The sequence below is a fragment of the Dermochelys coriacea genome, chromosome 9 (genome assembly GCF_009764565.3).
Source record: "Dermochelys coriacea isolate rDerCor1 chromosome 9, rDerCor1.pri.v4, whole genome shotgun sequence".
Lineage (NCBI taxonomy): Eukaryota > Metazoa > Chordata > Testudines > Dermochelyidae > Dermochelys > Dermochelys coriacea.
In genome coordinates, this window is record NC_050076.1 from 69,561,636 (window position 1) to 69,588,713 (window position 27,078).

The following is a 27,078-nucleotide window of genomic DNA, read 5'->3' on the forward strand; positions in this document are numbered from 1 at the left end:
ATTTTTTTAGTACAGCTCTCATCTGCTATTTTGTTACCAAAAAAAACATAAAAAGAATCCAGAATCTTTTCCAATTCTCCTGATTTTGACTGCCCTGCTCAGCCACAACTTAACATTTTAAATTTTGTAAAGCATTGAGTTACCTCTTAAGGGTTAAATGCCAAATCCCAAAGCCAAACAACACTAATCACCTGTGTCTAGCAAAAAGGTCTGTCAGTTTTGCAACTTTGAATTAAAGAGTCAAATGGATTTTTAGTGGCATTATTTAAAACAAAAACAAAACCACTTGGTCTTTAGAACTTTACATATTTACACACAGAGATAGATACGTACACATTTTCTTTTCCTTAACATCCCTTCCATACTGCTCTGTTTTTACATTCCCTTTATACATTTGAGGCAGTTAAGTTCCAATAGAACCCCCTTATGTTCTTTTAGCAAATTTGACTAAATTGTCCAATATAATGATTTGAATCAGATCGTTTATTTTTGCCTGGCTAATTTACAGACATTCCTTTGGAAAAGGGCCCATTTTTCCTTCAGAATGGCTGCAAAGAAACCAAGAATTCTTTTCCTCTAACATTTTTTCTTTTTAACATTTTCACAAAGTTTAACTGCTTAATTCCCCCCAGCCTCTGCAGAATTAACTTTTCACTCTCTTTTCTCTTCGTATTTATGCCTGGGGATGCTGTACATATGACCTTCTCCCCCTTCACCCGCTGTAATGTCTACTACCTGTTTAGTGGCAAAGCCCAATTTTTCTCTCAGACTCTTAATTAGTGACTCACAACGATTACGATTTGCAGGTGCTCTGCTTCAAGGTTAATTTCTTTACCATACCTTGGAGCACATGATTTTCTCTCTTAATTTTCTCAGAGGCTCTAGCTTGGTCTGCCAGGAATCTTTCTCTCTTTCTGCGTTCCTGGAGTGCCTCTTTCACTATTTCCAGCTGACTCTGGGTATTTGTAGCCAGCACCTTCCAATTGTCTGCTCCCTTTTCCATTTGGTTTAGCTTTTCCTGTAAAGATGCCTTTTCCTCTTTACATGAAGACAAGCGGAGGTAAAAATCCTTACATGCCTCCCACAACAACCAAATTGCTGCAGCACCTCTTTTGGCAGCACTAGAAGGTTTGTATATGAGGATATACTGAGCCAATCTATCCTCTAGGTCTGATATAGTGCAGACATCAGCTAGGGCTTGTTTAGTTCAAGGACTGTGCCCAAATTTTTGAAGGATTTGTTAAAAAGGTGTAATTTCTTTAACAAAAGGTGAGGTTGGAGTTCCTTCTGACACCATTCCTCCCTCTGGTACTGGCTTACCCTGTTTTCTTTTAAACATCTTAACATGGGTCTTTCAATCTCTTTGTCACTCCTGTTATTACTCAGTGAGTAGATTCTCTGATCCTGCTACTCCTTGTTCCAGTGAGCAGCACTGCCTGGCCCTTAGGCTTCTTGTTGCCCCTGATACTTCAGTGAACAATAAGACTTGGATTCTGTAATCGTAGCTTAGAATTATATTATAAGTTTCTTATTTTCCTGCTACCTATCCGGAGGCCAGCAGATTTGGTTAACCAGATCATATTATGCCAAGTTTACTTGGTGGTGTGCACCCCAATATTTACAATAACTGAGTTTTTTACCAATATTCCCCTTTCTGCAATTCTCCACCAAAATGTTATACCAATAAAATAAAAACCAGCAGGATCTTATTAAAAGGGATAAGGCAAAATACCACATTTACTGTGAATACAGAAAGAATCATAGGTTTCAGAGTAGCAGCTGTGTTAGTCTGTTCTCAAAAATAAAAGGAGTACTTGTGGTACCTTAGAGACTAACAAATTTATTTGAGAATAAGCTTTCATGAGCTACAGCTCACTTAGTAAGTAGATAGTTATAGCTATGACATTCCATTCAATTTCATATTTATTCACACATTCATTCCTACACATACACACAGGTTCTGAAAGGTTGTTAACATAGTTACCAGCCATAAAGTTGCTCATGCCAAGCCACTGGCCAGGTGGCCTGGACACGAGGAGGGAGCTGGGCCTTGTCAGATGCACATCTGATGCTCCTGGAAGTTGGTTTGCAGAATCAGACCCCAAAGTAACTCAGTTTCTAGAGTTCATTTTTATAGGAATTTATTCCTGTGCCAGTCTATGGGAATTGCTTCATCATGCTGTTACTGAATCAGTTAGCAGATGCACATTCCTGATGGCTCCGTGCTGCCCGATGTTATCTTGTTCTTCGGTTCTCCCATCCTTGAGGCTGTTGGGTGGATTCCAGTCTGCCCTCCGGGGGTCCTCTGGTTGTTTCCACTTGACGCCTTCTTCTGCTGATGGACACTAGATTCTTAGGCTGGCACCTCCCTGATCATTCATTTATTATCCACACCAAACATCCATCCACATACATCCAGTGGTGAGCTGGAGCCAGTTCGCAGCGGTTCGCTGGAACTGGTTGTTAAATTTAGAAGCCCTTTTTGAACCGGTTGGCTTCTGAATTTAACAACCGGCCAAAAGTGGCGCCTTAGGTGCCAACTCCATGCGTGCTCCGGGGCTGGAGCACCAACGGGGAAAATTTGGTGGGTGCAGAGCACCCACCAGCAGCTCCCCGCCTGGCCCCAGCTCACCTCACCTCACCTCCACTCTGCCTCCGCCTCTTCCCCTGAACGCACCGCCCTGCTCTGCTTCTCTGCCCCTCCCCACCCCAGTTTCCCGCGAATCAGCTGTTCGCACGGGAAGCGTGGGAGGGCTGAGAAGTAAGCAGCAGCTTCGTGCTCAGGCCCAGGGAATCGGAGGCAAGTTGGGGCAGGGAGCGGTTCCCCTGCGCACCCCCCTCCCGGGTTACCTGCTGCCCTCCTCGCGCCCCCCCCAGCTCACTTCCATTCCACCTCTGCCTCCCTAGGCCTGAGTGTGAAGCCGCTGCTTCTCAGCCCCGCCCCCCCAGCTTTCTGCACAAACAGCTGATTCGCAGGAAGCTGGGAGTGGGGGAGGGCAGAGAAGCAGAGCAGGGCGGTGCATTCAGGGGAGGAGGTGGAGATGAGCTGCGGCCGCTCCCCCTGCTCCCCTCTAGCTACACTTCCCCACCCCTAGGAGCCAGAGGGACCTGCCGGATGCTTCCCTGGAGCCTCCCCATATAAGGATGCCTTCCCCACTGGGAAGGCCGGGACTCTGCATCTCACCCACTGGCAGGTCCCTCTGGCTCTTAGAGGCAGGGCGTTGTGGTCACCTACTACAGTGGCCCACGAGACCCTCCTTCCCGGTTCTGGGGGTAGTCAGGGGACACGGGAGGGGAGTGGATGGGGCGGGGTCCCAGGGGGGCATCAAGGAATGCGGGGGGTTGCTTGGGGCAGGAGTCCCGAGGGGTGGGGGCGGGCCACAACCCCTCATGGGGTGAGGAGGGAACTGGTTGTTAAGATTTTGGCAGCTCATCACTGCATACATCCTCTATCTCTATTTTAATCACAATTGTTAACAAAGCGAGATAAATACAATAAAAGGGCGGGGAGTCTCTGTGTGCTGTTTCTGTTACATAAAGAAAAGGAGTACTTGTGGCACCTTAGAGACTAACAAATTTATTAGAGCATAAGCTTTCGTGAGCTACAGCTCACTTCATCGGATGCATTTGGTGGAAAAAAAAAAAAAGGTTTTGTTTTTTTTTCCACCAAATGCATCCGATGAAGTGAGCTGTAGCTCACGAAAGCTTATGCTCTAATAAATTTGTTAGTCTCTAAGGTGCCACAAGTACTCCTTTTCTTTTTTGCGAATACAGACTAACACGGCTGCTACTCTGAAATCTGTTACATAGTATCGCTTTGAGTGTGTTTGAGAGTCTCTCTCTCTCTCTCTCTCTCTCTCTGTGAGTTGTTGTTACAAAGTATTGCTTTGAGAACAGACTCTGTGTGTTTTAGGATGTACTAACACAATTAGCAGCTTGCAAGTTTCACACAAAAAGGGAGAGAAACAGTAAAAACAAGAGACCAAAAACCAAGAGACCTGTTAATTAGTAATACCCTTGAATTTAAACTATGGGGAATCAAACTCATTTGTGATTTTGATACAGAACTTCTTTAATATGATCCAACAGAATCTCTATCCTTAAAGATTTTTAAGGCCCAGCTTGACAAAGCCCTGGCTGGGATGATTTAGTTGGGGTTCGTCCTGCTTTGAGCAGGGGGTTGGAGTAGATAACCTGTTGAGGTCTCTTCCAACCCTAATCTTCTATAATACTATGGTTTACTCAGAGAACCAATAAGGGACTTGCTATACCAAAAGAAATTCTCCTTTATAAAGGCCTCTGTTTTTGAGATGAAGGTTGAGATTTCTTGCCTCATTTTCCTGTATAGCATGGTGTGATTTGTCTGCTTTCAACACACTCATTATTCACTTTATATTTATTTCTCAATAAGCATTTTGCTGCTGTTACCTAGCAGCAGCCCCTCTACCGTGTTCATAATATTGGAAGACTGGGATAAGTGCTTAGCAAACGTGTTATAGAGATGATAATGCCTTAGCTTATTGTCCCCCATTCTTCTGCCTTGTGTCATCTGGGATTAACAGTTTACATAGTTTCAACCATTGATGCTGGTGCAAGAGTATGGATGCAATCCAACTCTCTCTCTTAGCTGTATTCTCTGCAGTTTTAACATTTTTCATTTGGCAGTAAAGTGAACATGATAAAGACTGAATAGACTCGGGGAGCAGACCTACTGAATAAGCAGGTGTTAGTTTTTAAGGTGCCACAAGTACTCCCATTCTCTCACTGTTTTTCCAAACCTAAACTATAAGGAATTATTTAGGAGCTTTTGTAAGCATCTTAGTCTGGCCCAGAAATGTATGAAGACATTCTGGAGCACTGGTTGGCAACCAGTGGCCCGCAGGCCGCACGTGGCCTGTCATGGTAATCCGCTGTTGGGCCGCAAAACAGTTTGTTTACATTGACTGTCCACAGCTCCCAGTGACCATGGTTCACTGTTCCCGGCTAATGGGAGCTGCGGGAAGCAGCAGCCAGCACGTCCCTGCGGCTTGTGCCACTTCCCACAGCTCCCATTGCCCGGGAATGGCAAACCATGGCCACTGGGAGCCTCAGATGGCCATGCCTACAGATAGTCAATGTAAACAAACTATCTTGTGCCCTCCAGTGGATTACCCTGGCAAGGCTGCAGGTTGCCCACCACTGTTTTAGAGAGTGCACAGTAACTTATTCTACGTACAATACATACGTCCAGGCATAGGTGTCGCCCTATTCATGCATCCAGACTGAAACATTCAGGTCTCAGCTTTCCTGAAATGTGTGCCCTGCATTCAAGGTTCTGCATGAATCCATCTCTGATTTTAATACAACAAAGTTGCCTATCTTTAGGGTGACCATATATCCTGGTTTTGGCTGGGACAGTCCCTTTTTTTTAAGCCCTGTCCTGGCCATCCTGACTTTTTTTTGGCAAAAATGAGTATTTGTCCCGTTTGCTCTTGCAAACTTGATCCGAGCAACAGGACAAATGCTCACTGTTTTTTGTCAAATATGGTCACCCTACCTATCTTGTTTGATCTGTGGTAGCTGTATGTAACCTTATCCTGAATATGCTGCCTTCTATGTCTTTGAAAATGCGATTATCTGGTTGGCTTTCAATTCTATTCTGCTGGCGGTAAACCTGGATTCAAAGAAAGAGGTGGGGATGTCTTGGCATTTGTTTCATACTTTGCAATACCATCTGGTGTCCAGAGTGGGAATAACAGCAGCCTTTTTTTTATTTTCTGTTGTGGCAAATAGATACTTGCAGTCTTTTTCCATCAAGGAGAACCAAAAAAACAAAACAAACCTCCATATGAGAAAACAGTCTACATTTTTTAAAGATTTTCTCTTCAAAGCAATGCATCCTAGCAGATAGGTGGACTACTTTAGTTCTAAACTTGAAGAGCACGTATGAGAATCATAGCTTCATACTGTACATGCACTCTTGTTCTTCAATGAATGCTGAAAGAGGGTTGCTGGTCCCATTTGGTTAGTCAGTGTGGAGTGGAACAATACTCTGGTGGGTTGGAAGAAATTGAGTTATAAATATCGCTCTGCCAATGACATACTATGCGGTGCTAAGCACCTTGCTGCTTTTTTCTTGCCAGCCTCAAAATAAGATAGCTTCTGACCATAATGGAACATTATGAAGATTATTGTTGGAAAAGGATTAATTAAAGTTTTTATTATGTTCATAAAATCTCAATATAAGCAGCATCTTCTTGGCTGATCAAACTGTACATGCTACCAGTTACTGTTTTGTTGGGCAAGGGTTTGAGTGCTGTAGCGTAAGTTAAAAGTTTCAGAGTAGCAGCTGTGTTAGTCTGTATTAGCAAAAAGAAAAGGAGTACTTGTGGCACCTTAGAGACTAACCAATTTATTTGAGCATAAGCTTTTGTGAGCTACAGCTCACTTCATCTGCTGCAAGTATCTAAATAGGCAGTTGGCTCATTATCAATTCAATTTGTAGTGCAGATTATTATTATTAACAAAAGTCTTTATAGATGCATATCTTCTGTTACTAAACTTTTCCCTTGGATATGTACACAGGTCTCCCTTAATATTGATGAGAGTCCGATGTGCACATTACAGGGTGATGCAGGCTGGTTGTCACAAATTGGTTGATTATCCTCTCCCCTTTGTGAGGAACTTAGTTTCATAGGTAAATATTTTTATTAAGAGCCAGATTGGATTACTATTGCTCCCTTGGGTAGTACTTTAAATCCTATTCCTGGAAACATAGATGCCTACATTTAAGCATGTGGCAAATGTAGTTAATTGGATAGTCATGTGCTTACACATTTTTGAATTGAGACCTTAATTTGCCAATACTTTTTCTCTCCCCCCATACACACTACTACCAGTGGGGTTATTTATGCAGAAAGTTACTATTCAATATGAGTAATGGTTGCAGAACCTGGCACTAATTCCTTTAGCCCCACGTGATAGTAAATTTATCGCAAGCATGAGCTTCCATGAGAGGGAATTACTTTGGTTTCTTAGAAATTTTTTCTTAGCTGCTGACTTGGGACTAAATTAAAAAGGAGGGTGAAGATATATTTGTCTGGTGAAATTATTTTCTAATATTGGGTGAAATTGGGTCCATAAAAGATTAAATTTTGATACAAACAAAGCAGACATAAATGTATTCCTTTCTAGCCACATCTCCTGTTTTGTGTGGTTGGAGTATGGGAAACAATTGACTGATTATTTTGTATTGAAATTCATGCCAACTTGGACCAGCTATGTATTTATGAACCTCAATACAAATCTCATCTGTGATTTCCACCTGGAGCTCCTTTTCCTGCTTTCTGGTTGTCTCAGAGGAATTTGTCCTCTTGAATTTAATAAAAACTAAACCAAAATATGCAGTGTCTTAACTTCCCCCCCCCCTTCAAGTCTAGTAGATTGTTTTCTAGGGGACAAAGGGGGATTACTACCCATGCAAAGGGTTGATCTCCGTATTAACAGTGTATTTTCAGCTTCTTGTCTTGATAGTTAGTCTAATTGACCTGCCTTGGTAAAATAAGCTCCTTTCCCCACTCCCATTCCTCTCTCCACTTACCCTTAACGTAGCCATCAAAGAACTGGACTGCAGGGGGAGAACCAATGCTTTCCCTGCCCCTTCCCTGCCATTTATTCCTTCATCCAAACTCACCTTCGCTAATTGTTCCGGATCTTTAGGAAGCTTTCATTTCCCTCTAAGTGAATCAGTGACCTCATTAAAATAAGTCAGCCTTCCTTACCCCTGGGAGCCAGTCAGCAAACCTGCTCCCAACACAGCACTTCCCCTCTGCACACACAGCAATCCCATGGTAATCCAGGCAGCAGTGTGATCTGGAAAAGCTCTAGTGGGTCCTGCAGCAGCTGCAGTGTGAGCCTCAGATGCCAGGCTTGTTCAGTGAAGGAATTACATGGTTCCTCACAATTTTAGGATATTGATGTTGATCACCGAAAATACTATCAAACTACAGAAAATGCCGCAAGAACTCAACAAAAAAAGCAGCCACGTTGGACTGAAAATTTACCGCTCCAAAATGAAATTTATGCAGTCTGATACCTTGCCAAAGGCCCAAATAACAATCAAGGGTGAACAAACAGAAGAAGTTGAGCAATATGTCTATTTGGACCAAGAAATTAACATGCATCATGATCAGGAAGGTGAACTCTCACAAAGAAAGAAAGCATCTTGGTGTGCATTCAGTTCTATCAAGGATGTCCTCCAAGGAAAAATCAATAAGGCAATATGTGCCAACCTCTTCATCTCAACAGTACTAGTTGTACATTGCTGTACAATGTTGTACGGCAGCGCAACATGAGGGCTGATGAAGACAGAGGAGCAATAATTGTCTGTCATGGAGAGGGCGATGGACAGAAGAATTCTGGGAATTTTAGTCTGTGACTGAGTCCCCAGTGAAGTGACCAGACAGCAGAGTGGAGTGAAGGACATCAGTGCTGAGAGCAGGCATAGTAAAATGTAATGGGCTGGGCATATAGCGAGGCTCACTGACAATCGATGGACTCCAGCTGTCACTCAGTGGTACCCACAGGGACTGAAACAACCACTCAGCTGACCTTTAAAGAGCGGGTTAAATTTTATTATGAAAAGACATGGAGAAGGAAGGCCAGGGTACGAGAAAAATGGAAGGCATTTTTGTTGTGATCAGTGCAACCTATACGAGTGCTGAAAGACCTATCGATCAAGGTGATCAAGGTTTATTTGAATGTTGTCACTCCCTTTGATGGAGAAGGAAGTGTCTTAATATTTGGTAGAATGAAAAATGGGAGTAAGGGGAAAGTCAGTTTTCCAGCTGAGAAGCACTGAGTTACTGCATTAGCTGTTTCAGCAAGCTCTTTGTTGCTGCTCTGGGTTTGTCTCCAGATTTCATGATTCCTGAATGACTAATGGGAGCACTGTCAACTTCAAGAAATCGGAAATCAAAAGAACAAACTGAAACAAAGCCATCAGCTTATTTCCAGCCTCACGTATCCACAAAACTTGTTCCCAGTTCATGCCTCTTATGTGTTTTACCCCATTGCTAGTTATTTCATGTGCTGGAAGAACTAGGAAATAATTGGCGCTAGGATGCCTTACATAATGAAACTGGCTTTCTGTTCAGTATGAGCTACTTTAGATTCACTTGCATTACTCCCTCTGTTAGCAACTGACCTCTTTAGAGGCATCTTAGAATTTTTTTTTCTTATAGGCAAGGTCTGCAACTGTGTAGTCCAATCTGGTTTAAGCTTTGGTTCTAGGGCCCGTACATCTAGGGCTGGCACGGAGCTCAGGAATCATGATTGTTAGTATATTCAGTCCCTTGCAAGTGAGGTATGGGATATTGAAATCACCTTTGTGTTCCCCTCAAGCCTAGCACACAAAAAAAGACCCTCCATTACCCTCTATTTACCAACAGATGGCAGCAAAAGATTATGAACTAAATTTGGCTTACTCTGAACAAATAATTATCCACAGAGCAGCAATTAAATATCACTGAAGGCATGTTCTTTTCATCTTGGCAGTATGAGATGAATTTTTAAAGACACTTTTTTAGTGATCAGACAAAAATAAGATATTGTTTTCCAAGGCTTTTAAGCTCATCTTTCTGTTAACGCTTACACTTAAGTTAGTGTTTATGATAGCATGATCAGACTGAGATTCTGCCATGCAGTACATTAAGGAACACTAAAATTGTATCACCAGTGTGTATGAGTGAATCATGTTCATGTATTTTCACTGAATTAAGTATGTCAAGTAACTGTACAGCAGTATGAGTTACTGTGGCATTTCCTAAAACTAAGACATAATAGCTACAAAGAAGAAGAATATACAAAGCAGAATATTAAAATATGCCAATACATCTGTAAGCCCATAGCTAGAAGCCACTATCCCACGGGTGAAGTTCAGACCTGGAATGCAGGAACTCCTGACCCAAATTACTGCAATAGAAAAACCAACAAACTATACAGTACCTGTATCTGAAGCCAATTCTGTAGCCCTTTTTCTGTTCAAGGCCTCCCATAACAATCTTAAAGAATTTTTTTCTTTTCAGCTGTGCTGCAGTGAGCAGAGTCTGTCTGGACCTGATCTGTCTCTAATCTAATTAACAGGTACTAACGTACCGTCCTCCCGTTAGTATCAGAGTGCCTGGTAAGTATTAAACAAGTAACATGGCCTATTCAAATAAATCTTGAACACAGTAGACTAAATAACCTTTTTGATGTGTGGTAGTGGTGTATATAAAGGGGTTTTTGTGGAAATGCAAAGTCCAATTTGCTTTTGCATTTAGATTTGAAGGTGCTGTTGTTAGTGGCCAGGCTTCTCATTCTTGTCTCCCTAACTTTGCTGGATTGGAAGAGGCATGTAAAGGCATGCTCTTTTGAAATTACACATCTGGCATCGGTCTGTAGGACATTAGGCTGTCTAGAGAGAGAGAGAGATATTTAAAATGAAAGCATTTATTCCATCACTCTGCTGCTTTACCACAATAGTTGCGATTTACTAGTTTGGAAACTAACAGTGCTATGATAATTTTCTAATGAGAGAGAACAATTATCGTAGGCAGTGACTTCCATATCCAAAGTGCTGTACGAAACACTAACTAATCACACAGCCATACTGTGAGGCAGGCAGGATTAAAGTAAATGGAAAGAGGAGGGTGAGCTCTTTCAGCAGAAGCGGGGTGCGTTATACTTCCCAACAATTTCCCTTCCCCTAACCTTTGACGCATGTAAGTATTATCCCCATTTTACAGGTAAGGAAACAGAGCCAAGATAGTTATGTGACTTGTCTGAGGCCATAATGCAAATCTAAGATGAAAACTAAAATGTTTAGCTGCTGATCCCATGCTCAGTCAATCAGACAAAGCTGTCTCTCAAATTATTTTCTTTTCAATTGCTATTTGTTTAGTTCTCTGAATGCAATAAGGAATGGAGATGCCTCTTTGGTTAAAATAATTAACTTGAAACATCAGCCAAACCCCAAAGTCATTAGGCCTTTTTTGATGTATAAGAACTTTGCTGAACACTCTCTCCTTTGTTCAGATCCCCTCCTGTTTACTTCATATAGAGCATGATTTAGAAGTATCGAAAAACTGCCTGAGGTCTGTTCTGGCTTTTGTGTAGCTGAGACCAAGATACACATTGTTACATGAAATGTCCACTATTTTTGTGAGTTTCAGATACAGAGGTTTGGCTAGAATGAGTTTCTTTGCCTATAACTCGTGAAAGCTCCTTTGTCATTTTCTTGAGAATTCATTTTGCTTTGTATTGTCCAATTGTTTGCTACAACAAACAGTAACCTAGTGGTGGCTTAACACTTGGGGAAAGGCAGGTCTGAGATGTTACTTGCCTGGATGTAGCAATGATGATGATATTATAATCCTTGAACAGATGGCAGATAAGCTGGAAGGAGCTTCACATTTTAAGGACAAACCAGAAGGATGCTACAGACAAAGATGAGGCATATGGATGCTATGAGAAGGTAAGTTGAAATGCCTTGGAGAACTGCTTGTTCCAAGGTCCCTCTCAAATGAACTTTGAAAAAATCTCAATTTATTTGAAATGCCACAAGTTTGGAAAAGCCTGTGCTTATTTGAACACCCATATAGGCAACAGACGAACCAAAGGTTTCAGAGTAGCAGCCGTGTTAGTCTGTATTCGCAAAAAGAAAAGGAGTACTTGTGGCACCTTAGAGACTAACAAATTTATTAGAGCATAAGCTTTCGTGAGCTACAGCTCACTTCATCGGATGCATTCCGATGAAGTGAGCTGTAGCTCACGAAAGCTTATGCTCTAATAAATTTGTTAGTCTCTAAGGTGCCACAAGTACTCCTTTTCTTTAAGCGAACCAAAGGCGGGAAATAATCAGCAATATTGGCACAAACTAGAGGACTAAGGCTTCTTGTTGTTGTTTCAAGGTAATCAAGATCTTCCATCCATGAGTGCAGATTAAATACAATATAAATGTTTTGCGATCAGTCTGCTGAAGTCTGATGTTCATTGTATATATACGTTGTGTAAGTGATATTACAGAATACGCACAAGCATTTTTTAACAAAAACTCTTTCTAAAATAAAATAACTTTAGATTGGGAATAACAAGCTGGCTGCTTACATTTGTCAGTCATCCTGGAAAAGTAGAATTGTGTTATCCTTAGCAAGAGAGTTTATATTATTGTCATTAAGGTCCCAATCAAGAGTCCACTGAAGTCAAAGAGTCTTTCCAATGACTTTAGTGGTTCTAATATTGTATCATAATATTAAAACCAACAATAAAATAACAATTCTGTGACTAATAAATCTCTCTATTAGAATACTACAACAAATAAAGTGCCTGAACAGCTTTGATCCTTACCTGTGGCCAGGCAGAGTGACCATACCTGAATTATGCCATTCCTGTGCACTTAAAATCCTGACACACAAAGCTTGAAAATTCACTACCATTTACTTGCTAGGATTCTAATGGAAAAACAAGCCTGAGAGCTGCAAATATTTCTATATTTCCCTATGCAGATTATGATTGTGTGTGTGTGTGTGTGTGTGTGTGTGTGTGTGTGTGTGTGTGTGCGTGTGTGAACGAACCAGTCAGTAAGACTTTTCTGAACCCAGACCAAAAATAGCACATTTAAAATCTCTTTTCTTCCTGGTAGATTACTTAAGGGTTAAATTAATCTCTCCCTTGCCCTTGGCTTAAGTCACAAGCTTGGAGAAATTTGTAAAGAAAGAGGTTGTTTGTCAGGGGATTTTTTTTTCTTCCAAGATTTCAAATATAATTTTACTTAGGACAAAATGTCAGATGATTTGTTACAAGTGCATTAGTAAAAATGAAGCAAGTAAAGATTTGTACGGGCAAGCTTTTGTTATACACAAAGTAGTTGCACTTCTATTTTCAAAGTACCTTCCTTTTGCGGACAGTCAAAATAAAAATGACAAAGAATGCATAAGATTAAAAATAGAGACTGAAGACAAGGTAGTGGCATCTGGGCAAATGCAATTGAAAGATCAGGGCCTAAATATAAGATAACAATTCTAACCACCTAGAAGACTTTTTACCGGGTTCTAGGCTTTGTTAATTTTTTCATTTAAATCACATTGTGTGTTAAGCTCACTGAGGCCAATGGCAGTCTATTTCAGTGGGATTTGGATCTGGCCTTCAGTGACTGAGAGATGTATTCTTTTTCAAACTGAAGAAGTAATAAGAAGATTCTCTAAACAAGTGCGCCCTAATAGACCCCACTAGCTTTAAATCCTAGTTCCATATGTTAGATGTTCTTTTTCAGCCTTCATGGCTTTATCAAAAGAGTACATGCTTTTAAAATTAAATAAAAGACTTTCTCTTTAATACTGCTTTTATTCATTGTTTCATTATTTTTGTTCATGAATCATACAACTTCCTTTTTCGAGTACAAAGGATCTTGGTTATGATTAAGGTATTATATAAATTTATTACCCCTTTTTGATCCAAGCGGTTGCCAAAGTTGGGGGCCTGTGGAGGAGTCAGGTGTCTTTGATGCATTCCTGCTTATTTACAGTGAATGTACAAAGTCCCATTTCCTTGAGTTCAGAAGGAATCAAACAGGAGACATTTTCTTTGCTCATACCTCCTAAGCTCCTTTCAGCCAGCATTGTGTCCCCAAAATGTTATCTCCTCACTTCTCTCACAGCCACATTCAAAGAGCTTGTTCGGGTTGTATCTGGTGCTTCATTGCTGCCTTCTTTCTCATCTCCGCTAATCTTTCTGCCTCTTCCATAGTCACAGAAACCTTTACAAAATAATAGCCAGTGTATCCCCTCCACCCACATGTGCCTTGCATGTGCGTTCAGGTATGTCTACACAGCAGCTAGGACGTGTGATTCCCAACACAGGCCGACATATATGCAGTATTTCTGCTTAAGCTAGCATGCTAAAAATATCAGTGTGGTTGTTGCAGTCTGGCTCCTCTCCAGGATGTTGGGAGGCACTGTACTCAGGCAGCTAGCCCAAGCTGCCACCTCTACCACCAGGGCCACACTGCCATTTTTAGGCACTAGGTCAAGCAGAGCTACCACATGCTGGTATACCCACACCGGGAATCACACCATCCCACTGCAGTGCAGACATACTCCTTGCCTTCGACGGTGACATATGCCAGTGTTTGGGGTGGAGGCCACTATTGTTTCAGCTACCTGGTTACATAAAGGAGCTTAATGGCTTCTTATGGCTCTCTTAAATGAGGGGCAGCCTCAGAGATGTGTAACCTAACACAGTGTTGTTCCAATATAGCCATCAGAAAGTTAGTTAAGAACTGTTCACTAAGCTCCTGAATTTGGTATTATCTGAGGACAGGTGTACAGTTTGGAATTACCTGATTCGCACACATGGTATTTTAGTTATGTTGCTTACTTTGGTTTTTTTGTTCCTGTTTTGGATCAGCTGTCTGACCTGAAAATGATCCGTGTTTAAAATGAAGGAAACTAGGAAAACTGTTTTCTGGTGCATCTTAAATTTGAGGTTGGAGTTAATTTTCCAGTAAGCCAGTTAGGAACTTCCCATTGAACATAGCACCAGAATGAAGTACGGATGGTTTATATAATCTGTTACAAGGCAATCATTAAAATATTCAGTCCAATATGCAGGGATTTTTATGGCTCTCTTGTTTTTGAAAGACAAATACGCAGTAATTTACTGTTATGGCAATGAACTGCCTGAGCTAAGGAAAATGCTCTGCTCCACCACTGAGATCCTGATGTTACTAGCCAATTGAAAATAAGTTAAACTGACTTAATTGTCATTGTAAATCATATGCAGAGCTGGTTAGTATGCTCACAAAAGCAGGACTACCATATTTTCTCCACTTAATGCATTTATCCTATCAATAAAACATAGTTTTCCACATGAGATTGTATAACATCTCTGCATTTTCATGGAGAGGGTGGCACACACCTATGGAAGAAGTAGGTTGTGACTGTGCTACACTAATGCTAATAAATGTTGCTGTACAGTTTAAAAGACACCAGTAAGTATTTTTCCAAAATGGATAATGTAGCTTCACTACACAGGTGACTCCACAAAGTCAGAGATTTCCTGTCTTCTCTACTTATATTATAACATATGAAAAAGCTTTCGGGGTGACATCTTGAAATGAATTGTCATTATCTTTTTGGATCTGTCAGACTTTTAAGTCACAGATTTTGGTTTTTTTAATTTGTGCCTGAAATTAAAAGCCTTCACTGAAGTTAAAATTAGATGAAGTGACTAGGCAGAAAATCTTTTATACAAGACTCCACAGGTTAATCGTGTGCTACCTTAAATGAACACTTGAGCCTCAATCATTTTCAGTTGAGAACAGTATTTCAAGCTAGAATGTGAGCAGAGATCAGCTCTGATGGAACATCAGTTTCTTGCAGCTATGGGCATGTAGGACTAGATAGTGCAGATAACAGTGAGGTATCTATTGTTTTGTGTGTGGTTTTTTGTTTTTGTTTGTCTTAAGATTGTAATATGTTGAAAAGCTAAACCAAATGTACAGGAAGACATAACCATGCAAGGTTGGGGGGGGTGGGAGGTGGCAAGAAGAACTTTAGTCGACTTACATAATTTTACATGGATGCATGATGCAGGGTGTCAAGGTTCCTTCCCCACTCTGAACTCTAGGGTACAGATGTGGGGACCTGCATGAAAAAACCCCTAAGCTTATTTTTTCCAGCTTAGGTTAAAACTTCTCCAAGGTACAAACTATTTTACCTTTTGTCCTTGGACTTTTTTGCTGCCACCACCAAGCATCTAACAGATATATAACAAGAAAAGAGCCTACTTTCCCCCCAGAATCCTCCCCAAACCCTACACCCCCTTTCCTGGGGAAGTCTTGATAAAAATCCTCACCAATTTGCACAGGTGAACACAGACGCAAACTCTTGGATCTTAAGAACAATGAAAAAAGCAATCAGGTTCTTAAACGAAGAATTTTAATAGAAGAAAAATTAAAAGAATCACCTCTGTAAAATCAGGATGGTAAATACCTTACAGGGTAATCAGATTCAAAACATAGAAAATCCCTCTAGGCAAAACCTTAAGTTACAAAAGGACACAAAAACAGGAATATACATTCCATTCAGCACAGCTTATTTCCTCAGCCATTTAAACAAAACAGAATCTAACGCATATCTAGCTATGTTACTTACTAAGTTCTAAGACTCCATTGCTTTCTGTTCCCGGCAAAAGCCTCTCACAGACAGAGAGAGCCTTTGTTTCTCCCCTCCTCCAGCTTTGAAAATATCTCTTCTCCTCATTGGTCATTTTGGTCAGGTGCCAGTGAGGTTATCCTAGCTTCTTAACCCTTTACAGGTGAAAGGGTTTTTCCTCTGGCCAGGAGGGATTTTAAAGATGTTCCCTTTATATTTATGATTCAGGGCATAGGGTAAGAAGCATTTCTCCAAGGCTCCACTCATCAGACATGGTCTCCATCCCTTCAGTATATGCAATGGCTTAACAGGACTTGGAACAAATCCCTTACCCACTGCTGACTTGGAGTATTTAGCAGAAAATAAGTTGCTACATTAGAGATTTGATTAGTTAGGCAGGCTCTTCTCTTGGGAGTCAAAACAAGTTCTGTACAGAAGTGACAGTTGTGCTGTCAAGTTTAGGTAAATTACCTTCCCACACACCTGCTTACAACCTTGCCAACATACACCTGGGGATCTCTCCTTATGCAGCTCTTAATCCAGTTTTGTGGAGGGCAGCAAAGAGCCCAGTGTGCTGCTTGTTAAGGAGTCAAAAACGAAGGCTAGGATAAAGCACACAATTTAAAAACATTTGTAACTGTCTTTCTTAAGTAATGAAGAGGTCGAGGGGACTTATGGTAAGAATTTATTCCCTCACACATCCTAAGGTCCCAGCAAACCTGACCTTGAACCTTGAAAATCAATAAGAGCTTTGCTATTGAATTAAGTGATGCAGAACTGAGCCCTCTAAGAAAAGAGAAGGCCCTCCAAACCCCAACAAGTCTCTGTTCTCCTCCTGCCTCCCTTTCCCCCATAACCTGTCACAACCTGAGCAGCCTTCACTCGGCCATGTAAGGGGGCAAGGCATGGGGCCGTGCTGCCCTGCGTGGCCAAGTATGGGCTGCGACAATCCCCTCTGCAATGGGCAGATGCGTATTTTTGAGGTGGCACTCAAGGTTCACCTCATAAAAATGGTTGCTAAATGTCTCTAGCAAATTACCTGGAGAAACAGAATTTCAGAGCAATCAGTAGCTCACTGCAAATAGACTGTAAAGCTTCATGACAAGTTAAGTGTGCTTCCATGGCAGCTCAGCAGCCTTATGCTGCTGAATTATTGCATAGAAAAAGCTGCTCTTCCATTCTTGCACGACTCAGGCATCACAAACACACACATCCACCCCTTTTAAAATATATTTTAATGGCCTTACCTTTATTATATAAAACTCTTATTTAACTCTAAGTGCTCAAAGTGTTCCCTACCCCATAGACCATTGTTAGTGCCTTGAATGAGGTGTGAAAGGAAAAGGTTCTGTTAATAATAATGTAAAGGAACTACTGTCTCTGACACTTATACACATATTGTAGTTGTAAGTTGTTAATATAAGTGCAATAACTATTAGCATCAATGGTGGGAGATCGAAAATGATAGAGCTTTTCACTCCTATATTACCAGGTCAGACCTGTTTATGTTGGTTTTTACCAGTGATGGTATCCAAAAGGTATTGTGGCTAGTTTAAAATGAGTTCCTGATGGGTATGTATCAGCATCATTCAAAAGGATCTAATTAATGTTTTTGTTGATGGCATGAAGTCAAGGTTTGTATAGGCATAGATAATTTATGATCTTCCTGACTCTTGTGATTATCCTTTCAGAACAGGAATGAGGTACACGGGCAAAGGATGTGTCATGAGGTCTATATGCTCCCCGTTGGTGCAGCAGCCAAAGGGTTAATGAAGCATCTGCCTTCTCAGCTGGAGCTGATTGGAAGGCTAACAGCTGATGTAAGGACAAAAGGGCTGCAAGGCAGGAGGGTGGGGTGGTTGCCAGAGAGGCAGAGTGATTGCAAAGGGAATCCCCCCAGCAGGCTGGTGAGGAGCTGCCAGACAAATCTGAAGAGGGAGAAGTAGGGAAAGAGGCCGGTGAAGCCTACGAAGGAGGGAAGGTAGAAAGCATCCCAAGGAGTAGTAAGGGACTGAGAAGGCTTGGCCTGACTGCAAAACAAGGGCCCTGAGCGGGAACCCAGGGGAGAGTGCAAGCCTGGGTTCCCTTGCCTACTCTAGCCACAGGTTTTTGAGGAAGAAGGTCCTAAACCCAGGAGACCTAGGCTGAGTGGCCCCCTGCTAGAACCATGGAACTTGGGACTCCCCATCACCCTGAAGGGAAGAGAGACTACTGAAAACCCAGGCAAGCAGGGTCAGATTATAACAAGGACTTAACAAATGTAGAATTGTGTGTGGCAGCATGAGGACTGAACCATATATGTATATGAAAAGGTTTAATGGCAATGAAATCTTTTTAGTTTTATTTCTCTTTATTTAGTCTACCTTTAAAAAGTGCACTGCTGTGTAACTTGACCCTAGTGTTCAACTAGGATTTAACATCGCCTACCCTTTGTCTGAAAGCCTTGTAATCAGAACTCCAGCAATACCTAAGTCATAGTGGAATCCACTGAGGACTATGTAGCCCCTTTAGGACTGACATTAATTATTCATAGTGTTTGTTACAAAACATGCATGCAATGATGAATTCGTGCATCCCCTCCCCCGAGCTGGGTGTACTTCAATAACAACCTTCTGTGGCTGTGAAAAGCCATGTTCGACTCACATTAGAAATAAGCTTTATATTCTTTAAGGGGGGTACAGAGAGAAGTTTAATGGTCTCCCTGTTTTCTAGCTGTGTATGGAAGGCCCTCAAGGAGGCAGGTAAGAAACAGTTCTGCACCATAAACACTTTTTTGTTCTGAAAAAGAACTGGGGATGAAATCTATTACCTGGGTTTCAGTGCAACATTTCTAATGAATACTAAAACACTGTATAATAAAGCCCTCTTGACAACTTGTGCCACCAACCTTTACAATACAGTTGACACAGATTTTTCCCTTGCCTCTAAAACAGTGTGCATATCAACATACTTTCAGGAGCATTGTCTCAATTTAATGCATTGTTTTTGCTGTGGTAGTGCCAGTACCAATAAGAGGAGTACTCTACCTGCTGACTGGAATGGCAAATATAAAAAACACCTTTCCTGCCACAACTATGTTCCACCCTAAATAAGACAGCTGAATGCAAGAGAGAATCTAGGTCAACACTCCAGGAGAAGGAAGATTGCTTGAAGAGTTGTTGTTTGCAGGAGGACAGACATTTGATGGATGAAGATGAGGAGATTCTTATGGGCACTGGGGCAGTATGATAAAGCATAAAGTTGAGAGTGAGACAGAATTGGGGAGATGACTAGGATAGTCTAAAAGCCTACCAGGGAGTATGACACTGGAAAAAAGGGTATTTTCTGTACAAAATCCTCATGTAACTTGCTCATACATGCTTTCTGAGATTAGATATCTTTTAGGCATCCATTAATCAATTGTAAAAATTGCCCATTTATATGATTAATCTTTATTTCTAAACATTAACTGATTAAATATTAAGATTCTCTTACACCATAATGCCATTTTGATATTTTGTTACAGGCTTTTTAATTGCTTGGGCTCCCATCCTAGCATCCTTGAAGTCTGGCATTTTTTGCTCTCACATTCCAACTTTTCAGTTGGTCCAAATTTCTGGACAACTTCAAAACTGAGCAACATGTTCTCTCTGTTTTCTTCCCACTTTAACCTACCCCAATCTCCCAATAGCTGGCATGCCTAGAAAAAAAGAATTTTGGAGCTGGATAAACCTCCATAGTGGAATCTCTCTAAGAAGTAATTACTCGACTGGAAATCATCTTTCATCTTGAAAAGATTGCCTGTTAAACTTGTAAAAAGAAAAGGAGTACTTGTGGCACCTTAGAGACTAACAAATTTAATTGAGCATAAGCTTGCGTGAGCTACAGCATCCGATGAAGTGAGCTCACGAAAGCTTATGCTCTAGTGAATTTGTTAGTCTCTAAGGTGCCACAAGTACTTCTTTTCTTTTTGCGAATACAGACTAACATGGCTGCTACTCTGAAACCTGTTAAACTTGTGTACTCCAGAGCAATTAGCTTTTTTTAATTGGCATTACAGGTACAGCTTTTTTTAACTGGCATTACAGGTTCAGGTACAGACAGTGGGAAGTATTTCAGAAACTACAGCAGAGTTTATACATGGATTTTAATTGATCAATATGTAGATTAGGATGCTTTCTAGAATCTGTTAATAGCCATGGGGACATAAAGCAGAGAGAGAGAGGACATGGTTGCCATAGACACATTTTCTTATACTCTTCTCTAGTCAGTACATTGACAGTGCATTTTCTAAAAAGTTCTTAGGAAACTGTGGACAGTCTGAAGACTGCCAGATATCATTGTTAACATAATTTAAACTACTCTCAGAACACTTACAGCTGCTAATTACTAAGAATAGATTGTCCCAGAAAGCTCCTGTCTAATATTTGTGTGAGCAGGAATAAGCTTAAAATCAGTTTAAATTATGTTACACACAGAGAAATTTCATAGCCAGGTTTGACAAAACAGGCTGATTTTGTCTCAACAGGGGATTGGGGTGGGGCGTGGGGGGCAAATTAAGATCTAAAAGGAGAAGGCAGCCACAGAAGTTCTATGAGAATGAAAGACTACTTTTAAACATCTGATGGCAAGGTTGTGAGCCAGAATTCTAATTATTTTAAAGCCTGTTCTCCCCTTTGAGATGCCAACATTGCTGCATAGGGGGTCAGAAAACAGAGAATTCTTAGTCAAACTATTGCACAGTAAACCTAGAAACCTCTCCACTGAAACTGGATACCAGTTGAGTCATTGAAAGAGAATCTCTTTCTTGATGCCATTTAACCTACTGAGGATCCAATGGGCCTTTCAAAATCCTCTTGATTGCAAAGTTACAAGAAGTAGGGAAATCTTGAGGGGAAGATTTCATTGTGGTTAATGTACAGAGGAGAAACAAGCAGGCTATACGTTATAGTAACTGTAATTTACCCAGTGTACTGTAACTTTAAAAACTTTGGTAACTAGAAGCTTAAAGGAATGTTATTGCTTAAAAGAACCCTGTCAACTCAATGTGTAGAGAGTTAGCACATAACTCAGTTAACTCTAATGGGAGCAGTTCAGCTAATCTCTGTGAAACTAGATTTTTGATATGCTCAGCTGGTCTTATGGGTAGAGTGGTCAGATAGCAAATGTGAAAAATTTAGAACACCTTTTTTCAGGGGGCATAGTTGCCTACAGAAGATAAAGCCCCTAATATCAGGCCAGTCCCAATAATATCGGCATGTCTGTCTGGTCACACTATTTATGGCTGAGGGGATTATAGTAACTAAAAAGGTTGCCTTATGGTGAAAGATGATTTCTCAAGAACAGTAGGCAGAGATTTAATACAATATTTTTGTCTTAAAGAGTATTATCATTAGAAATGTTGTTCTCAAGCCCATACTACCTTTTTCACCCTCACTACCTTTTCAGAAGAAATTAATCTGTCCTACAGAATTATTTCTTGGCTACTTCCTTGAAGATCTTCAGCACATAAGCAGAAAGACAGGGGATCATTAAATATATCTCTTTGTGCTCTGGTATTCTTTAAAGAATTTCATTTTTAACCTGAATTGAAAACACGGTTTTCCACAGACACTGCTTTTTATCATCATTTAGGAAGAATACCTGCTCTGAGCAGCAGTTGGTGATGGCATTGCCAGTGGGTCTCAGCAAGAACAGATTGTTTTTCTATTCCCAGATGAGATTTTATTGTGTCGGCAACACATGCTTGATGCTCATTTTTTATATTATGTTTTGCCTAGTCCTACACATTCCCATGTATTAAGGTGATGTGTTCATCTATAAAATACTTCCTTTTCCATTAAGAGCAGAGGTGTCACCCAGATATAGGTTTCTCTAGTCCATGGCCTGTCGAATTGTTTCATACAGTGAACCACACCTTGATAGAGCATGTTAGTGGGGTAGCCCATTGGGCTATTGCATCCTACCTTCTCTCATGATTGCATAGCATCATTATGCCATCTACAGCAGCTGCCTATGTAAAGCAGTAATATTATTGAGGAAACTAATATAATTTTAGCTTCCTTTTTATGACTTAGCAGCTGGAAACATGTGACTAGCCAGCTCTCCGCAGATCATCAATAGCTCACAGGCCACTGTTCGGGAATTGCTGTTGTATCATGTACAGAACCACCACATTAGTTAAAAGTCTATCATTTGTGGTGGACATGCGATTCTGACATCACCCACCATTTCATCTTGTCACCCATTCTGGTAATTATGTGCCAAAATAGAATTCCTGGTTAGTGGAAAGAAGAAATCCAAGGTTTGTGGCACTAAAAACTGACAGACTAGCTGTAATGCTTTTGAGAAACTTGGTAAATCCATCATGGCCTCGTGGGATGTCAAAATGTAAATTCCCTTACGTCAAGGTACTGCCCTTAAGCACTCTCTGGGTGACTGAAAGCTCACAGCAGATCAGTGTATGCACAAAGGAATCAAGGTGTTGGAAAGAATGTGTGATCTATGCAGTCACCCTGAGAATGCAAAAAGCAAAAGACATTGCTAACTAGCCTCACTATTGTGCAGCTTCTTCCCTCGTAGAATAAAAGCAAAAGTTACACTTCATATAAGCTCAGCAACAGATTCTGCTCTGTTACATGGGACTGAGTTATGCAGGGAAGAGAGTGAGAGCAGAAAACAGTTTCTTTTGATAGATAGTGGATGCAGCTAAATTGGCAATGTGTAGGGGTTGATACAAGTAGTGTAGTTGAAAGAAATGCAGGCGGTTCAGAGTTTTGAGTATTTATCTGGTGCTTTTTCTCCCTCAAGAGCAGGCTCTTATGAGACTTTCATTACATCCCTGTTCTCGGTATGTCTGAAGTACTGTGAGAATAGCTTTTTTTTTTGTAGTAATTCATTTACATTCTGTCCCATCTGACACCAGGACATTCAGAAATTCAGTTTAATTCCAGTGGTAAATGAATATTTCAGGCGATTTTTTTTTCTGAATTAGATTCTGCTTCTAGATGTGATTATCCTGCTCCAAATTCTATTCATACCTAGGAGAACCTTGAGAGTCATGAATTGAAAACATTTTCTTTCTGACCTGCATCTTGTTTTTTTGTGGTGGTACTAGCAAGTTTATGAGCACACTCCTGGGTGCAAGCAAGCATGGTCTCTTTAAATACTCCTTTCAGTCAACTTTTTAACTGGTAGGAGGTGACTTGTCTTGTTTTAGTTGTGCATGTGTATGCACTTTTGACAATCTGACCTGCTGAGCAACCTATTAGAGTTCCTCCTGCTATCTGCCTTTCAGGGATGAGTTCCTAAAGCATGATGGTATGAAACAAAGGTTGGTGTGATCTTGGCAAAGAGAAATGAAAACTGCAGATTTTGAAGTTGTTTGTAGAAATCCTCTCAAAACAGTTTTGTCATGCAAGTTGTGGTTAAAAGGAGATGGGATTTTGTTGTGGTTGTGGTGGTGATAGTGGGGAGTGTGTGCATGGTTTGTTTTTTGTGTGCTTGCTTTTAAAGTGGCTTATACAATTACAGTGCTACATGAATAGTTAATAGTGAAGCCCTGGGCCCTGTCAAATGCTCCACAAACTGAGAGATGAAATATCTAATGTCAAGTAGAGGAGTAGACCTGTAATCTATGAATTACAATGCATTTTAATCTATTTTGTTTCAGATATTATTTTAGAAGTGGTGTTTGAAGGTTTGTCTATTTTAACAGAAGGATACGGTGTCATGGGTGTTGAAAGAGTGCTCTCTATCTGTTAATACAGTAGTTACTTAATAGGCAAGGTGCCAGTATATGGCACTCAGGAATATGTAGTATGGTTCCTTAGATTTGTAGGACCAATTAAACTTGTTCTTCCATATGGTTCCTCTCTACAGCTCTTCACATCTGCTCTTTACACTGGAGGTAATAAACATAGGCTTTTCAAGTTCAAGCTATCTAGACATAAGGTTATAAATGATTGCAATATAAAATAAGTAAATCAGAACCATATGAATATATTTTAGAATCTCTAGAAAAATCATCTGTGGAGTAACTCCACTGACATTACCAGGGATAAACTGGCCTTCCTTGTTACCCATTTTTAATACCTTAATTTTAATTTGATCTTGTAGAGCCCTTACCTCTCTGTGGTTAAATGTGTGACTGTGCTGTGCTATCCTATATATTTGGTCAACTTGCTTTATTTGATATTGGATAGGAGATAATCAATGCTATTGGTTGCTATCGGTAGGTGCCTGCAAAAAGAGGATATTAAATGGATTTTCCTTTTTTATTTCAAACTTGTGCATGTATATTTGACAGAGTTTATTATTGACAACAGGGTTATTTACAGAAGTTCAGTCAAAATGTAACATCAGTCAGGACATTTAGTTAATAACACTTAATAATCTAGATGTATTAGAAAATAAATGGATGACCAGCTTGTGGCTGGCTATCAAGATGAAGGATTCAGAGGAGCAGGGAGAGTTGCAGAAATAACATGTAGCATCTGTATAAAATTTCTGAAGTGGGAGGAGGAACGTGAGTGCTTACATACCATGGTGATGAGTGAAATATAAAAATGAAGATAGATTTCCCCTCCATACAAGCCCACTGCCTCAAGTTGCCCTAAGACAAATTGCAGGTCAACAGTTCAGTGTTTCAGTGTTTCCAGGAGATCAAAGGAGAAGAGCAAGTAAGTACTGAAGATGAGAGCATTGTCCCACAGGCACTGTTGGAAGAAGATGGAAAAAAGCATATGAGAATAGATTGCATGGAGCTCATAGGAGGATTAGGACATTAGTGGCTATCAGTAAAGGTAGAGTGGGTACACCACAACACTGTATCTCAAGAGTCTGTCTGATCCCAGAAGATTCAGGTGCTCGAGTAGCCTCAATTGCTCTTTCTCCAGAGATTAATGTTTCACCCAGGCAGGTTGTTAATAGGATATTTGTGTCATATAAGAGTCATTTTTCAAGATTTGTAAAGACAGTCCTAGAAACATAGAAGTATTCAGCCATACTGCCTCTGGATGCCCTGCCCTGCACAATGGGTAAAGTTTTCAGTTTCAGTAACTGGCCTTTTTTCTCTGTATAGTAAAACTTAATAAAATCTAGCACCCAGCTGTGCATCTGCTGTTCCTATGGGTGAGTACTGAAAGTGGTTCCATTAAAGCCAGCTCAACTAGTTGTGAGAATAACTGCTTACCACGGGGAGCAATAGGGACATAATCCTGCCCTTGGTAGTGAAGTGCCATAATGATCCTATGTCTATCTTCAGAGCTTTTCCTGGGCATCAGAGCAGGCTCAGATTAACCCGCGTGCACTCGAACATGGACGTTGATCTTAGCAGGGCCCCTAACCAGGTTTGGGCCTAAGATTGTCACCTGACCAATCTTTAACTGGGCTGGCAGATTTTTTTCACTGTGTTCCTGGTTGCGATGTGCCAGTTATTTCTCCCCATTTGTAATTTACTTGAAAATTACAAGTGAAAAAAATCTGACACATTGCAACCAGCAACCATTGCTGTAGGCATGCCCAGGGGCAACAGTGGCTGCTTCAGCTATAACGTGCAGGTTACATGGCTGTTGGGAATACTGCCAACCATTCTGTGTGCCAGGCCCTCAACATGCTGATGTGGCATCTGATACTCCTAATCCCATTTGTGCCAGAAAGCAGGACCTACCTGAGGCTTGCCAGCAGGAGCAGAAACCAGGGAGGGGGAAGCAGGAGCTCCTGTGAGGGACTCGTAAGGAAGCTCCCTGGGCTCAGGCTCCTGGTAGGGAGTGGGTGTAGGTATAGGGGCTCTGGGGCAAAGGGGGCTAGGCTGGTGACAGGGATGCCTGGGAAGGGAAGAAGAGTCAGGCTGGTGTGGGTAACAGTGTGGTTTTCCTGCCTCTCTGAGGTGGCAACCCTATTTGGTCCTCAACTAGGTTTGGCCCAGATCCCCCACCTTTACCATCATGACTCATGACAATGGGGAGGACGGGCTAAATGTCAGTGGCATTGCGACCTGGCACATGAGGTAGCACTGCTGATGAAGTTTGGTGCCTTAGGCAGCTGGGACTTTTCTTGGTATCCTCGTGGATGGCTATGGCAATCAGAGCCGTGTAAAAGGAGGGGTTTCTGTGAGGGGTCCAGTTTCTCTGATCCCTTAAGGAAGGTGGGAGGGGCAATTTCTATACTGTTCAGGGCCCCAAACTTCTTTAATCTGGTCCTGCATCAGTGATATGCCATGCGCTAATCATCCACACAATTTATGTCCCCTAGGTATAAAGACCTTCCTACTTCCTCTGACCATAGTTTCCTAACTACATTCTCTCCTTACACCTAGGACAGTGGGAGAAAGAGTACATTGTCTTACAGCCAGATTTTGCCATTGAGTCACTGAGCTAGAGGCAGCATGGAGTTAAACAATCCAAGGAGAAACACTGCAGGCTCCACTGGTGGTACATATACTTGTGCTGTCCTTTCCTCCCTTTGGGATACTTAGCGGTCCAATGTTGGTAGCAGGAAGCAGTCCCTGCATGGGGGCCACAAGGTGGCTAAGGCTTCTTATGCCCTTTATCCTTGCAGGAACCCATGCTCATCCAAGAACCAGATACACTTAGAACTGTATATTGAATTACACATATACTAGTGATGGGTTGCACCTTGTGTCTTCCACAACTGCTGTATTTCCACCATTTAGCCCCATGATATAGCATCACTAAAGTAAATAGCTTTTAAATTCCATTCATCTAGAAAGAGATGAGTTTTGGAGAGCTTCTCTCCCTCTTCCCCAGCCACAAAGGACCTACAATTCTGGGCTTGCAACATACCTTCTGGTTGTGGTAAGAATTGGGTTGCATCAGTCTAATGCAGTACTCTTTGTGATAGAGATGTAATGCATTTCATTGGCATAAGTTTAATTTGAATAACACTGTTGGAATCATTAGTAGTT

General features: G+C 41.1%; 2 long non-coding RNA genes across 4 annotated transcripts in view; one reads left to right on the top strand and one right to left on the bottom strand.

Annotated features, from left to right (window-relative positions):
- The first annotated feature begins 941 nt into the window (after positions 1–941).
- LOC122455864 overlaps positions 942–27,078 on the top strand; it is an 88,630-nt gene continuing 62,493 nt past the window's right edge. For all 3 annotated transcript variants that reach the window (XR_006274365.1, XR_006274366.1, XR_006274364.1), the window contains exons 1-2: positions 942–1,060; positions 11,404–11,494. This is a non-coding gene — a long non-coding RNA (uncharacterized LOC122455864). The remainder of the gene's footprint in view (positions 1,061–11,403; positions 11,495–27,078) is intronic.
- On the bottom strand, positions 5,444–10,083 carry LOC122455865. The gene is made up of 2 exons (XR_006274367.1): positions 9,985–10,083; positions 5,444–6,031 (listed from the first exon to the last, which is right to left on the bottom strand). It is a non-coding gene; the product is annotated as an uncharacterized LOC122455865 (long non-coding RNA).